Source organism: Podarcis filfolensis, assembly GCF_964270895.1.
Source record: "Podarcis filfolensis genome assembly, chromosome: 8".
NCBI lineage: Eukaryota > Metazoa > Chordata > Lepidosauria > Squamata > Lacertidae > Podarcis > Podarcis filfolensis.
In genome coordinates, this window is record NC_139611.1 from 81,823,799 (window position 1) to 81,837,567 (window position 13,769).

A 13,769-nucleotide genomic window follows, 5' to 3' on the forward strand; every position below is an offset into this window, starting at 1 on the left:
GGGCGTTCCACAGGGCGGGCGCCACTACCGAGAAGGCCCTCTGCCTGGTTCCCTGTAGCTTCGCTTCTCGCAGTGAGGGAACCGCCAGAAGGCCCTCGGCGCTGGATCTCAGTGTCTGGGCTGAACAATGGGGGTGGAGACGCTCCTTCAGGTATACTGGGCCTTCGAGGCCATTTAGGGCTTCAAAAACTTCTGGTCAGACAGGAAAGAGCTGGATCTCAATGCTGAACCAGATGAAATTCTGATCTGACCCAGAAGGCTTTTTCTCATGTTCTTATGCCCTCTGAAGGTCACCTCTAGTCATACATTCAAGGTGGGGTACTTAAATATTATTGCTGCCACTATAAGGCCTGGAAACCAAGATTTATGAGGAACGGTTGAGGGAGTTGGGTATGTTTCGCCTGGAAAAGAGGAGACTGAGAGGAGACATGACAGCCATCTTCAAATACCTCAAAGGCTGTCACAGGGAAGATGGAGCATGCTTGTTTTCTCCTGATCTGGAGGGGAGGACTCAAACCCATGGCTTCAAGTTACAAGAAAGGAGATTCCAGCTAAACATTAGGTAGAACTTTCTGACAGTAAAGGCTCCTTGACAGTGTATTGGTCTCCATTGGGAGGTTGTGGACACTCCCACCTTGGGGGTTTTTAGGCAGAGATTGGATGGCCCCCTGTCACAGATGTTTTAGCCAAGATTCCTGCATTGCAGGGGGTTGGACTAGATGACCCTCGGGGTCCCTTCCAACTCTACGAATCTATTATTCTGAGGCACGATCGGCCCTTCTTCAGCTATATTATGCTATTAGGTTTATTCCCAGAGTGGTTCAACAATCAGTCCATCTTCCTAGAGAACTCCAGGGAATTGCAGCTCTGTGAGGGGAATAAAAAGGTAAAGGGACCCCTGACCATTAGGTCCAGTCGTGGCCGACTCTGGGGTTGCGGCACTCATCTTGCTTTATTGGCCAAGGGAGCCGGCGTACAGCTTCTGGGTCATGTGGCCAGCATGACTAAGCCGCTTCTGGTGAACCAGAGCAGCGCACGGAAACACTGTTTACCTTCCCGCCGGAGTGGTACCTATTTATCTACTTGCACTTCTTGCTTTCTATCTTCTAGGTGGGCAGGAGCAGGGACCAAGGGATTTGAACCACCGACCTTCTGATTGGCAAGTCCTAGGCTCTGTGGTTTAACCCACAGCGCCACCCGCGTCCCTGTGAGGGGAATAGGGGTCTTTAAACTACTCTCAGGACCCTTAACAAATGGCAGCTCCCAGAATCCTTTGGGGGAAGCCATGGCTGTTTAAAGTGCTATTGCAGTGCTTTGAAGTTAGCCTCAGCCACTGCCTCTCTTTCTGCTTTTTCTCTTCCTCCCCTTTGAACCTGTTCTCTTGCCAGCTTCACCCATTCAGAGCCACAAGCCTGGGTGATATTTCGTGCACTGCCTCCAGCCCTAACCACCAGCCAATCAAAGAAGCACAGCCCCTCGACTTACTTCTCCGCAATTTCTTTATGTAACCTGGCGATTTGGGAACTTCCCCCCCTCTCCCCATCTTGCCAAGGACTCAAAATCCCTTCCTTTGTTCTCTGTCTGGCCCTTACCACTTCCCTCATGACGGGTCACACGGCCCATGGAGCGCAGGAGCTTTTCGCAGATTACTGGGGACGCAGGTTCCTGTCAAAGTTCACCTCCCTTGGTTTTCTTGGGGGGGGTCTTCCCTGTCAAACTAAACCCCTGTGGCTTTTCCTCCAGACTGGGAGCAGCCAGCAAGGAAAGACCACAAGGTGATGGTGCTACTTCTACCTGCAGGTTTCAAGAACTTCCTTCCAACAAGGGACCCACTCTTCTTGAATGACCCAGTCTCCCTGTGGGTGATTTTATTTTATTTTATGTATTTAAAAGTGTTTATAAACTGCTCGTTGGTTTTTTTAAAAATCTCCAAGCGGCGCAAACCCTCATAAACAAGTTGTTAAAACGCTAAATCAAAAACAGAGCCTTAAAACCAACATCATAGTAGTATGCATTTGAACTGGAATTGTTTTCAGACGTTGCTGTTTGTGCAATTCGTCAGCCTGGCTCCTCATGGTCCGGGATATAAATGCAATAAGTGGATGAATGAAAAACACACGTGAAAGCAAATGAAACCGAAATCGAGAACACGCAAACTTGTCTGCAGCCGTTCAGATATAAAAAAAGGAACCTGAGCAAATGCTAATTTAGACTTGATTGGCATTGGCCTGGCACGGGTGATCATATATCTCAGTTTAATAAAGCTGAGATATATGGAAATGCCTTTTGCCTGTGCACGCAGTCAGGGGCGTCGGTGGGGAGGAGTGGGGAGAAGGAGGGCAGTTGCACCCCCTGGATAAACCATAATCCCCAGATTCCCAGTTTTTGTTTTTTTTTTAAAGAAAAGATCCAGCCCTTAAGAGAACCCAAGATACAAAAGGGGCAGGCATTATTCTCTCTCTCTCTCTCTCTCTCTCTCTCTCTCTCTCTCTCTCTCTCTCTCTCTTAACTAGTCTCCTCTCACCTTTCAATGTCTTTAGCCCTTGAATGAAGTCATAACGATAATTGTAATACAATGAGGGGGGTAAGTATTTGATCCCCTGCTAAATTTGCCCGTTTGATGAAGAAATGACCAGTCCATAATTTTAATGGTAGGTTTATTGTAGCTGTGAGAGACAGAACAGCAGGAAAACCCCCAGAAGACAAAAGTCAGAGATTGATGTGCATTATAATGAGTGACATAAGTATTTGATCCCCTTTGCAAAAGATGACTTAGTACTTGGTGGCAAAACCCTTGTTGGCAATTACAGAGGCCAGACGTTTCTGGTAGGTGGCCACCAGGTTTGCACACATCTCAGGAGGTATTTTGTCCCACTCCTCTTTGCGAATGCTCTCCAAGTCAGTAAGATTTCGAGGCTGATGTGTAGCTACTCGAACCTTCAGCTCCCTCCACAGATTTTCGATGGGATTAAGGTCTGGAGACTGGCTAGACCACTCCAGGATCTTCATGTGCTTCTCCTTGAGCCACTCCTTTGTTGCCTTGGCCCTGTGTTTTGGGTCATTGTCATGCTGGAATACCCATCCTTGACCCATTTTCAATGCCCTGGCTGAGGGAAGGAGATGCTCACCCAAGATTTGATGATACATGGTCCCGTCCATTGTCCCTTTGATGCGGTGAAGGTGTCCTGTCCCCTTAGCAGAAAAACACCCCCAAAGCATTATTTGTCCCCCTCCATGTTTGACTGTGGGGATGGTGTTCTTGGGGTCGTAGGCAGCGTTCCTCCTCCTCCAAACACGGCGAATTGAGTTGATGCTAAAGAGCTCGATTTTGGTCTCATCTGACCACAACACTTCCACCCAGTTCTCCTCTGGGTCATTCAGATGTGCATTGGCAAACTGCAGACGGGCCTGTACATGTGCTCTCTTGAGCAAGGGGACCTTGCGGGCTCTGCAAGATCTCAGCCCTTCACGACGTAGTATGTTACCAACTGTTTTCATTGTGACTATGGTCCCAGCTGGGGACGCGGGTGGCGCTGTGGTCTAAACCACAGAGCCTAGGGCTTGCCAAACAGAAGGTCAGCGGTTCGAATCCCCGTGATGGAGTGAGCTCCCATTGTTCGGTCCCAGCTCCTGCCAACCTAGCAGTTCGAAAGCACGTCAAAGTGCAAGTAGATAAATAGGTACCGCTCCGGCGGGAAAGTAAATGGCGTTTCTGTGGGCTGCTCTGGTTTGCTAGAAGCGGCTTAGTCATGCTGGCCACATGACCCGGAAGCTGTACGCCGGCTCCCTCGGCCAGTAAAGCGAGATGAGCGCCGCAACCCCAGAGTCATCTGCGACTGGACCTAACTGTCAGGGGTCCCTTTACCTTTATGGTCCCAGCTGCCCTGAGATCAGTGGCGTAGCGTGGGGGGTGCAGGGGGGGGCGGGCCGCACCGGGCGCAACATCTGGGGTTAGGGCAAATCCATGGGTTAGGGGGCGCAAATCCACAGGTTAGGGGGCGCAAATTACTTGCCTTGCCCCGGGTGCTGACAACCCACGCTACGCCACTGCCTGAGATCATTGACAAGTTCCCCCCGTGTAGTTCTGGGCTGCTTCATCACCGTTCTCATGATCATTGCAACTCCACAAGATGAGATCTTGCATGGAGCCCCCGACCGAGGGAGGTTGACAGTTATTTTGTGTTTCTTCCATTTGTGAATTATTGCACCAACTGTTGTCACCTTCTCACCAAGCTGCTTGGCAATAGTCTTGTAGCCCAGTCCAGCCTTGTGCAGGTCTACAGTCTTGTCCCTGACATCCTTGGACAGCTCTTTGGTCATGGTGGCTACTTTGGAATCTGCTGGATTGATTGCTTCTGTCGACAGGTGTCTTTTGTACAGGTACTGTAACGAGCTGGGATTACAGGTAAGACCTCTCCCTTACAGCAGGTGCTTCTAATCTCAGCTCCTTACATACGGTGAAGATACCAGGTAGCCTGACATGTGGCTGGTTGATAGGGGGTCAAATACTTATTTCACTCATTATAATGCACATCAATCTCTGACTTTTGTCTTCTGGGTTTCTGGGGGTTTTCCTGTTGTTATTCTGTCTCTCACAGCTACAATAAACCTACCATTAAAATTACGGACTGGTCATTTCTTCGTCGGAGGGCAAATGGGCAAATTAAGCAGGGGATCAAATACTTCCCCCCCCCCTCACTGTATGGGAAGGGAATCAGATATTCAGGATTTCATTGTCATAAACTGTTGCAGCACCTTCAAGCAAAAGGTAATACGAGGTTATTTTGCAAGATCGACATAACTCTCGTTCTCTCGGCTATGGGTCCCCTCAAATAGGGGCAAAATAACAATGAATGTAACAATGAGTGTAACAAAATCAGCACTACAATAAACTTTTTAAATGAAAAATGTTTATAAACTCAGAGCGGGGGAATCACATTTTGCTGCATGAAATAAGACCTAATTTCCTATACCTCTTGCTTTTGAGGTGAGATATTACTGCCCCATCACAGCTCTCTGAAAATCCTGGATACCTGTTTTCTTCTTCTTCGACAGGACAGCAATCGCTTATTTCTCCAGCAGTTTAGAAATTTCCCAATTGCCTGGGATAGCTCAGCCGGTACAGCATGAGACTGTTTAATCTCAAGGCTGTGGGTTCAAGCCCCACGTTGGGCAAAAGATCCCAATCAGATCAAAATAAAAGGCATTATATTGAAGTGGGGACCAGAAAACTCCTTGTCTAAAGCCTAGGCAATGGGTGTGTCGCTCTCTGTTTAATTGGCAAGATCTGCTTTCCCAAACGCCAATCACGGTTACGGCTTTGTTCACTGGCTGAAGATGCGAAAGAGGCAGGAGCAGGCAACTTTCTCACGAAAGCAGACGGAAAAAACAAATTCCTAAGAGAGGGTGAAAATTAATAAAGGGGGGTGGGAAATAAATTGCATGGATGCAGGTGCTCCCCCCACCCAGCTCCCAGGGGCTGGGAGCATTCATAGTACCTGGAAGTATAGATATTAAAAAGCTGTTCTTATGCTTCCACCCTGCCAAGTCCACCTTGCCTTGAAAACTTCACTCGCTCACATTTGCACATTATTCCTGCATTGCTGCTGGGGGTTGGACTAGATGGTGGGGGGGCGGTTCCCTTCAAACTCTAGGATTCCAACCTCAAGAGGCACAAAAGCAGCCACGGTCAAGACAGGTGCTTTCCTCTGGTTCCCCTTGGTCCGTTTGCAAATTTGCAACGCTATTGTGCGGCTGCCGCAAGCTGTCGTGCCCTGTTGTCTCCATCGGCACAATGGGCACAAGACAGCTTTCAGTTCCCTGCCGCCTGGAGGGCATAGCAGAGGCCCTGTTGTTACCTGGATCTCACCTGGGATGTTCAGGGGAACCTCGAGAATCTTAAAGTGCTCCCTTCCCTCCTCTCTACTCAGGAAAGTAATGCCAGCTGCCTTTTTTACTGCTGGGCTGGGCTGCCCCATTACCCTGCGAGACACCAAAAGCCATTATTAATTTTATTGCCCTTTTTTATTCCTTTCCTCCCTCCCCTTTTTCCTCTAGACTAAGCGGGCCTGCCAAGCCCTCGAGGTTGCGGCTAAGGCGGCCTTGTTACGCAAAGCAAAGTTGCCACAGTCATCCTTTTCCCCAATCTGTCCTCTCCTCCCGAAAGCCTCTCCAAAGGTGTGCTTGGCATTGTTCCTTGCCCCATCTAATTAGTGGACCACTCAGCAAGGCAATTGTGCATGGCTGGAGGCTACTGATAAGCAAAATGGGGCTCCTTTGTCTGCTGAGAGAGAGCTTCACAATGAAATCAACAATTTAGAAGGGAACCCCTGCCCTGCCTTTGCCTTAATGCTGCCAGATCATCACCTCGTCATCTACCTAGTGATTAAATATGGCTCACTTCCAAGGCTAAAGTGGGAACTCCCTGGCCTCAAAACTTTTTGTCAGGATCACACTTATCCTATGCCCCAGAGAGAGAGGTAAATAAAATAAAATAAAATAAAATAAAATAAAATAAAATAAAATAAAATAAAATAAAATAAAATAAAATAAAATAAAATAAAATAAAATAAAATAAAATGCTTCACTTATTGTTAGGACTGTCACTCAATGAAAGGAATCTCTTATTTGGCTGATAACATGGACATTTAGCCTAGCAATGGAAGGCATTTGCATACATCTGCATATGAGTAAATCCATTGTCCTGACGCCAGGAACAAGTGTGTTTTGCCAGTAATGTGATGCTTGCAATCTGTAGGATTCTAAAAGATTGCATACACATGGAAAAATATGGTATACGCTTTTTTTTTTTTTAATCTGGGACACCCTTTCAGAAGGTGAAAGGTTTAAACTGATTACCTGATTAGTCAAATACACATTCTAGGCCTACTTTTTTTATTATTATTAAATATTTTCTTGATTTACAAAAGTGTGTACAATGTCTCTCTCGTATTTTTCCCCCATGTAACATTTTTACAAATCAGTTTCATTTTTTGAGACATTAGGAAGAAAAGGGGGAGAGAGGGGGAGGCGGGAGAGGTGAGTGGGGGTGGGGTCGGGTGGCCATGTTCCTATTTTACTTACTATATGTGGGGTTTGGTGTCAGCATTGCTTGTGCAGGTTCTCTGCTGCTCACTTGTGTTCCTTTGGTGGTGAGAGAGGTTGGGGTTGGCCTAGGGTGTGGCTGTTCATTTGTGGTTGGCTGTGGTGGTCTTTGTTTTCATGTGTGAGTGAGGGTGGGTGGGTGCTTTGGGTCAGGTTAACCATATTGATTTGTATGCTGTTGGTGCTGGAGGAGACTCTTGAGAGTCCCATGGACTGAAAGAAGATCAAACCTATCCATCCTTAGGGAAATCAGCCCTGAGTGCTCACTGGAAGGACAGATCCTGAAGCTGAGGCTCCAAGACTTTGGCCACCTCATGAGAAGAGAAGACTCCCAGGAAAAGACCCTGATGTTGGGAAAGATGGAGGGCACAAGGAGAAGGGGACGACAGAGGACGAGATGGTTGGAGAGTGTTCTCGAAGCTACCAGCATGAGTTTGACCAAACTGCTGGAGGCAGTGGAAGACAGGAGTGCCTGGCGTGCTCTGGTCCAGGGGGTCACAAAGAGTCGGACACAACTAAACAACAACAATAATACTGCTGGTGGATTTTTGTCGTTGTCTTGTTGGGCTGTGTGTGTGATAAAGGGGAGCCATGCTGGGGACATTCTAGGCCTACCTATAAGCCAGATAATTCCTAGGTTACTTTGAGGGGTTTTTCACAGAATCAAGTGGTATATAAATTTTACAAAAGATATAAAAAACAAACGAAGGGCATTAGTATATTTGGAAGTAAGTTTATATGTGGCTCCCGGTTAGATCACTTTGTTTTCTTGGGTGCTAACAAGATCCCAGTGTTTCAATGAGAAAGTAAACTATCCATCCCATAGGGGGGTTTTTTGTGTTGTTGTTTTTTTTGTAAATTTAAAATATGTGCTGTATTTATCCTCTTTAGTTTGTTCCATTGTTTGTTTTGCGGTTTATATATTTTGGGAAGTGCAATTTGTATTGCATCCTGCTCTGAGCTTTCATGACGAAGGGAAGATTAGAAACATGTTTAATAACAAATGCAGAAATAAATATTTACTGCATGAGTGGCATTTTCCATGTTCAAAATGCTTAACAATCTTCTTCCCTGATGCACAGGAAAGCCATCACTATGGTTCCAATGTTTCATTTTGAGAGATGCTGGGTTTCATTGCTACCTAAGAACCACACAGCCCTCTAACCCAGGGGTCAGCAAACTTTTTCAGCAGGGGGCCGGTCCACTGTGCCTCAGACTTTGTGCGGGGCCGGACTATAGTTTTTTTTGGGGGGGGGCAAATGAACGAATTCCTATGCCCCACAAATAACCCAGAGATGCATTTTAAATAAAAGGGCACATTCTACTCATGTAAAAACATGCTGATTCCTGGACCGTCCGCGGGCCGGATTGAGAAGGCAATTGGGCCAGATCCGGCCCCCGGGCTTTAGTTTGCCTACCCATGCTCTAATCTGAAAGCCCTGCATCCTTTTCCCCCTGGGTCCAGGGGCGCTGAGCATCATTTGCTTCTGGAGCAGAAAAGGAAACAGAGGCACACTGATTCTCTAGACTGCTTCATCCGATCCTCCTTCCTCACCTCTGCCCCTCCCCATGGAACAGTCAAAAACATCTCTTTAGATAGACAGCAGTGGTTAGAGTGTCAGACCAGGACCTGGGAGAGCTGGGTTTGAATCCCCACTCGGCCATGAAGCTCACAGGATGAGTCATTGGCTCTCTCAGCCTAACCTCCCTCATAGGTTTGTTGTTTTGGGGACGAAATGAAGAACTGGGGGAGACAACCAGGTACTCCGCCTTGAGAAAAAAGCGGGATATAAATGCAATAAATAATAAACAGGCCACAAGGCACATTACAGTGGTACATCGGGTTACATACGCTTCAGGTTACAGACTCTGCTAACCCAGAAATAGTGCTTCAGGTTAAGAACTTTGCTTCAGGATGAGAACAGAAATCGTGCTCTGGCGGTGCTGCGGAAGCAGGAGGCCCCATTAGCTAAAGTGGTGCTTCAGGTTAAGAACAGTTTCAGGTTAAGAACAGACCTCCGGAACAAATTAAGTACTTAACCCGAGGTACCACTGTAATTATACGTTTCCCTCTCAACTGCACACAACGCCAGAATACTCCCCAACCCTTCTCCATTTGTGAGGAAAAGGGCAGGTTAGCCACACTTTTTTGTCCACAGATACTGCCGGGGGTGGGGTGGGGGACCAAAGACCTGTAGGCCTTCCCCAGAGACGCCTGAGAGAGATCTAGTAGATCCAGGCCTGCTCCCAAATGGAACATAAAGCCTTTTCAATGTTTCGCATTGCACCGACCGGCTTTTCATGGGATTCTAGACTGATCGCCGAAGAATTGATGCTTTGGAATTATGGTGCTGGAGGAGACTCTTGAGAGTCCCATGGACTGCAAGAAGATCAAACCGATCCATTCTGAAGGAAATCAGCCCTGAGTGCTCACTGGAAGGACAGATCCTGAAGCTGAGGCTCCAAGACTTTGGCCACCTCATGAGAAGAGAAGACTCCCTGGAAAAGACCCTGATGTTGGGAAAGATGGAGGGCACAAGGAGAAGGGGACGACAGAGGACGAGATGGTTGGACAGTGTTCGCGAAGCTACCAGCATGAGTTTGACCAAACTGCGGGAGGCAGTGGAAGACAGGAGTGCCTGGCGTGCTCTGGTCCATGGGGTCACGAAGAGGCGGACAAGACTAAACGACTAAACAACAACAACAAGACTCCTCTAGGAAACTCCATTTCAGAGGAAGGGCCGTAGCTTGGTGGTAAAACACCCGCTTTGCACGCAGAAGGTCCTGGGTTTGATCCCCAATGGCACCCCTAAACGGGCCCGAAATTCCAAAGAGCTGCTGCCAGCCCGTGTCGACAACACCAAGTTTCGACAAACTTAAAAGTCAGCTTCCTGCGTAAATTCCCTCGAATTCGAAACAAGCAGCCTCGTTCGCGTCTCCAAGAGTTATGAGAGAATGTTCGAGGACACCCCGGTTCTCAAAACCCACCCACCCCCTTTCCCGCTACTAGCAAAGGAAGTGACCTACCATGTTTACGGCCTGCACCCCGTTGCGACTGCTTCAGAGGGGGGTACCTCTCCCAGCCTCGCCCGAGCAGCCAGACCCTTTGTCTCCGCCAGAATATCCCCCGTGCTTTTACGATAGCTCTTTCTGCCGGCATCTCCCGGATCTGTTGGTACACGTGCGGGATCCGGAGGTGCAGAGGGCAGCAGGGTTACTTACCTGCACGATTCTGCAGAAAGAAAGAGAGAGAGAGACTGTGGAGAGAGAAAAGGAGAGGGAGGGTTGCAGCTTGCTCAGTTCGTGTCGTGGCTCGAAGATTCAAGAGGAGACAGGAAGGGGACACTGCTGGTATTTCATCTATATTCAATAAACACACAAGACGTAACCGGCTGTACGTCTGACAAAATAATATAGACTATTCATTGTATTGAATTGTAGATTTCAACAGAAGTAACTCATAAATTTCAGTGAAAAAAAGTAAAAATTTTGTGTCTGTTGATTGCCAACACCTGTTACTTGAATCAATATTGTGCTTGTCCATATAACTTTACTCTGTAAAAGTTGCTACTACTATGCTACTACTATGCTATAAGTTCCACTGTCCTGAGATATCATATATGGTATGTATGGTTGCTGACTTTTTAATGTTAATTTTGCTGTGAAAATGTGCGAGATTGGGCTTGCCGATCAGGAGGTCGGCGGTTCGAATCCCTGCGACGGGCTGAGCTCCCGTTGCTTGGTCCCAGCTCCTGCCAACCTAGCAGTTCGAAAGCACGTCAAAGTGCAAGGAGATAAATAGGTATCACTCCAGAGGGAAGGTAAACGGCGTTTCCGTGCGCTGCTCTGGTTCGCCAGAAGCAGCTTAGTCATGCTGGCTACATGACCTGGAAGCTGTACGCTGGCTCCCTCAGCCAGTAAAGCGAGATGAGCGCCGCAACTCCAGAGTCGGCCACGACTGGACCTAATGGTCAGGGGTCCCTTTACCTTTACCTAATTATTTGCATTACCTACAGTTTGTACTACTGATGAAGCCCAAGACAGCGAAACAAGGCTAATATTCCGGAAATCCTTGTCTTAGACTCTGTGAAAGGATTCTGTGGAACTGCAACAACCTTTTGTGTGGATTGTTGGACTTTATGAACAGACAGGTGGAACACACTTTCACATATATGGTATGCATAAACTGATTAGAGAATGAACTGATCCACTGGGTCTTCTACTTTTTTCGTTGAACTTTATGAGTTCTGTTGAAATCTACAATTCAATACAATGAATAGTATATATTATTTTGTCAAACGTACAGCCAGTTACGTCTTGTGTGTTTATTGAATAGGTTTCACGTAACCAGAGGTTTGTTGTTGTTTTGGTATTTCATCTATGGCACAGCATATTCAGTTTTTTTCTGTTTCCCATCTTTTAACAACCCCTTCGCACCAACCTGGTTATGTGCTGCAAGGCCAGATCTTCTGCGGAGATGGGCTTTTGACTAGAAGCCCACAGCACAGAAGATTTGGATAATCATAGAATTGCAGAGTTGGAAGGGAATTGAATTTGAATTTATATGCCGGGCGGTTCATTTTAATGTATATAACATTAAAATAAAAGCAATAACCCAATAATACCCCCCCCCCAAAAGAGCCACATTTTAAAAGGGTATGGGATGTTGATCAGGTCAATCAAAGTCCTGGTTAAAAAGGAACGTTTTTGCCTGGTGCCTAAAGGTGTATAATGAAGGCGTCAGGCGAACGTTCCTGGGGAGAGCATTGCACAGACGGGGAGCCACTGCAGAGAAGGCCCCGCTCTCGTGTTGCCACCCTCCGGACCTCTCAAGCAGGCTGCACATGAAGGAGGCCCCCTGAAGATGATCTCAGGGTCCTCTAAGTGTCATCTAGTCCAACCCCTGGCAATGCAGGAATCTCAGCTAAAGCATCCATGACAGAGGGCCATACAGTGTCAATACGATGATTTGAGCAGAGCAGAAACGAGGCATTTGCAAGGCCATCACAGCGCGTGAGTTCTGGGGGAGAACTGGGATCCATCCGCGGGTCTCATGGAGGCAACCTCTATCTACTGAGCCAAACCAATCTTCTCCAAAAAAATAATCTCCCCATTTTGCAGAGGGGAAAACCAAGGTATTAACACAGCCCACATTATAAACCCTCATGTTCTCATCCCCAAGTTGGCCCACGAAAGCGATGGGGCTGTGGAAGGAGGGAGAGAGTTTGGTGGGTGGGAGGACTAAATCCAGGAGATGACAAAAAAAAGGAAGAAATTATCCACTCCACCGGGGGCCTAGCAAGTGAGTGACATTAATCTGGACGAGGACAGCTGGCAGTGTCTGACATCCTAGGCTGGCGTAGGGCAAAGCTGCCCGTCTTCGGCCTGCTTGACGCTACGGCTTGCAGGATCATGGCACCCCACAGGGATAGGGTGTTTTTTTGTGGGGGTGTTAATATATTTTAAAGGTCACCTCTAGCAGGATGGAGGGAGGTCGGCCGAGTTGGCAGAGAGGCTTTAGTTAACTTGTGCATGAACAAGCGAAGGGCATTTCGACAGGGGAAAAGGCTCAATGCAGGATCTGGAATTACATATTAATTGACCCAGGAGAACTGAATTAGAGCCAGGCCTCTCCACACCCAAAAAACAAGGAAACTAGGCTACCTTCCAGTTTCGTATATTGATCCTGATAAGGAAGACAAGGCAAAGCATGGAAATAAATTTGATTCCTTGTTTTGTTTTGTTTTTGCTTCTCTGTCCCCCACCCCTTTCCTTTTCTACATTGGGCTCACTCTAAGGACACACTTCTAAAAAATAAATGTGCGGGGGCACTGTCACTAGAAGGGCCTCGGTTTAAAAAGATTCCAATATATGAGTTAATCCAGGTCCATGGGTGTAGCCAGGATTTATGTTTTTTGGGGGGGGCGGGCAGCCAGGACAGCCCCACCTGTCATTATCCTCTGACTGGCTCTGTCTAGCAGATTCGGAACGAAACGATTCTCAACCACTGTTGCTTAAAATCACTTTCTTCGGACCTCCAAGTGCTCAGAAAAACCTGTCAAAATCTTCCTACATTTTCTACTTTTTGTTAAGCATTTTTTATTTATTTACTTGATTTAAGGGGGACGGCTGCCCCCCTCCCTAGTATACTGCACCCTGGAGAAGAATTGCAAATTCGCCTAAGCTGTGCATTTCGAAGAAACAAATTGATAAGGAGATTTATTTATTGCGGGGGGGGGGGGGGGGAGAGAGAGCTCAATTCCCACAACAATTCCACCCTCAGACTATTGTTTCCCTCCCTTGGTCATTGGCTATTGTGTTCCAATGCCTATGGACTAGTAGCTTGATTTTTTAAAAAAGGAACTTTGGTGGTATGTACTCGGGCTGGAAGTCACCTGGAAGTCACACTTTCTCCAATCCAGGTGTGTGTGTGTGTGTGTGTGTGTGTGTGTGTGTGTGTGTGTGTGAAATGGCACCCAAACCTCAGAGGCTTGATGAGCATAATGGGAAAAGCCCTCAAACGATGAACACCCCCCCCAAACCGGTGCTCAAAGTTTGCCGCTCAATCTGCTCTTTTTATATAGCAATTAAGTGCATCGATTCAAGGCTGTGCACTGCTCTGTCTTAACAGCTCAGAGTCTTTTAAATCGGACGGCTGGGTTTAC

The 13,769-nt window shown here is 47.3% G+C and overlaps 1 protein-coding gene across 2 annotated transcripts in view; it reads right to left on the reverse strand.

The window, feature by feature from the left end:
- LOC310768924 (homeobox protein otx5) overlaps nucleotides 1-13,529 on the reverse strand; it is a 61,956-nt gene extending 48,427 nt beyond the window's left edge. Inside the window, exons 1-3 of one of the 2 annotated variants that reach the window (XM_083627852.1) lie at nucleotides 13,500-13,529; nucleotides 10,132-10,336; nucleotides 5,870-5,982 (exon numbers count right to left, since the gene is read on the reverse strand). The gene's annotated coding sequence lies outside the window, so the exon portion shown is untranslated. The remainder of the gene's footprint in view (nucleotides 1-5,869; nucleotides 5,983-10,131; nucleotides 10,337-13,499) is intronic. The other variant, XM_083627853.1, reaches the window with a different exon arrangement.
- Nucleotides 13,530-13,769: the final 240 nt, after the last annotated feature.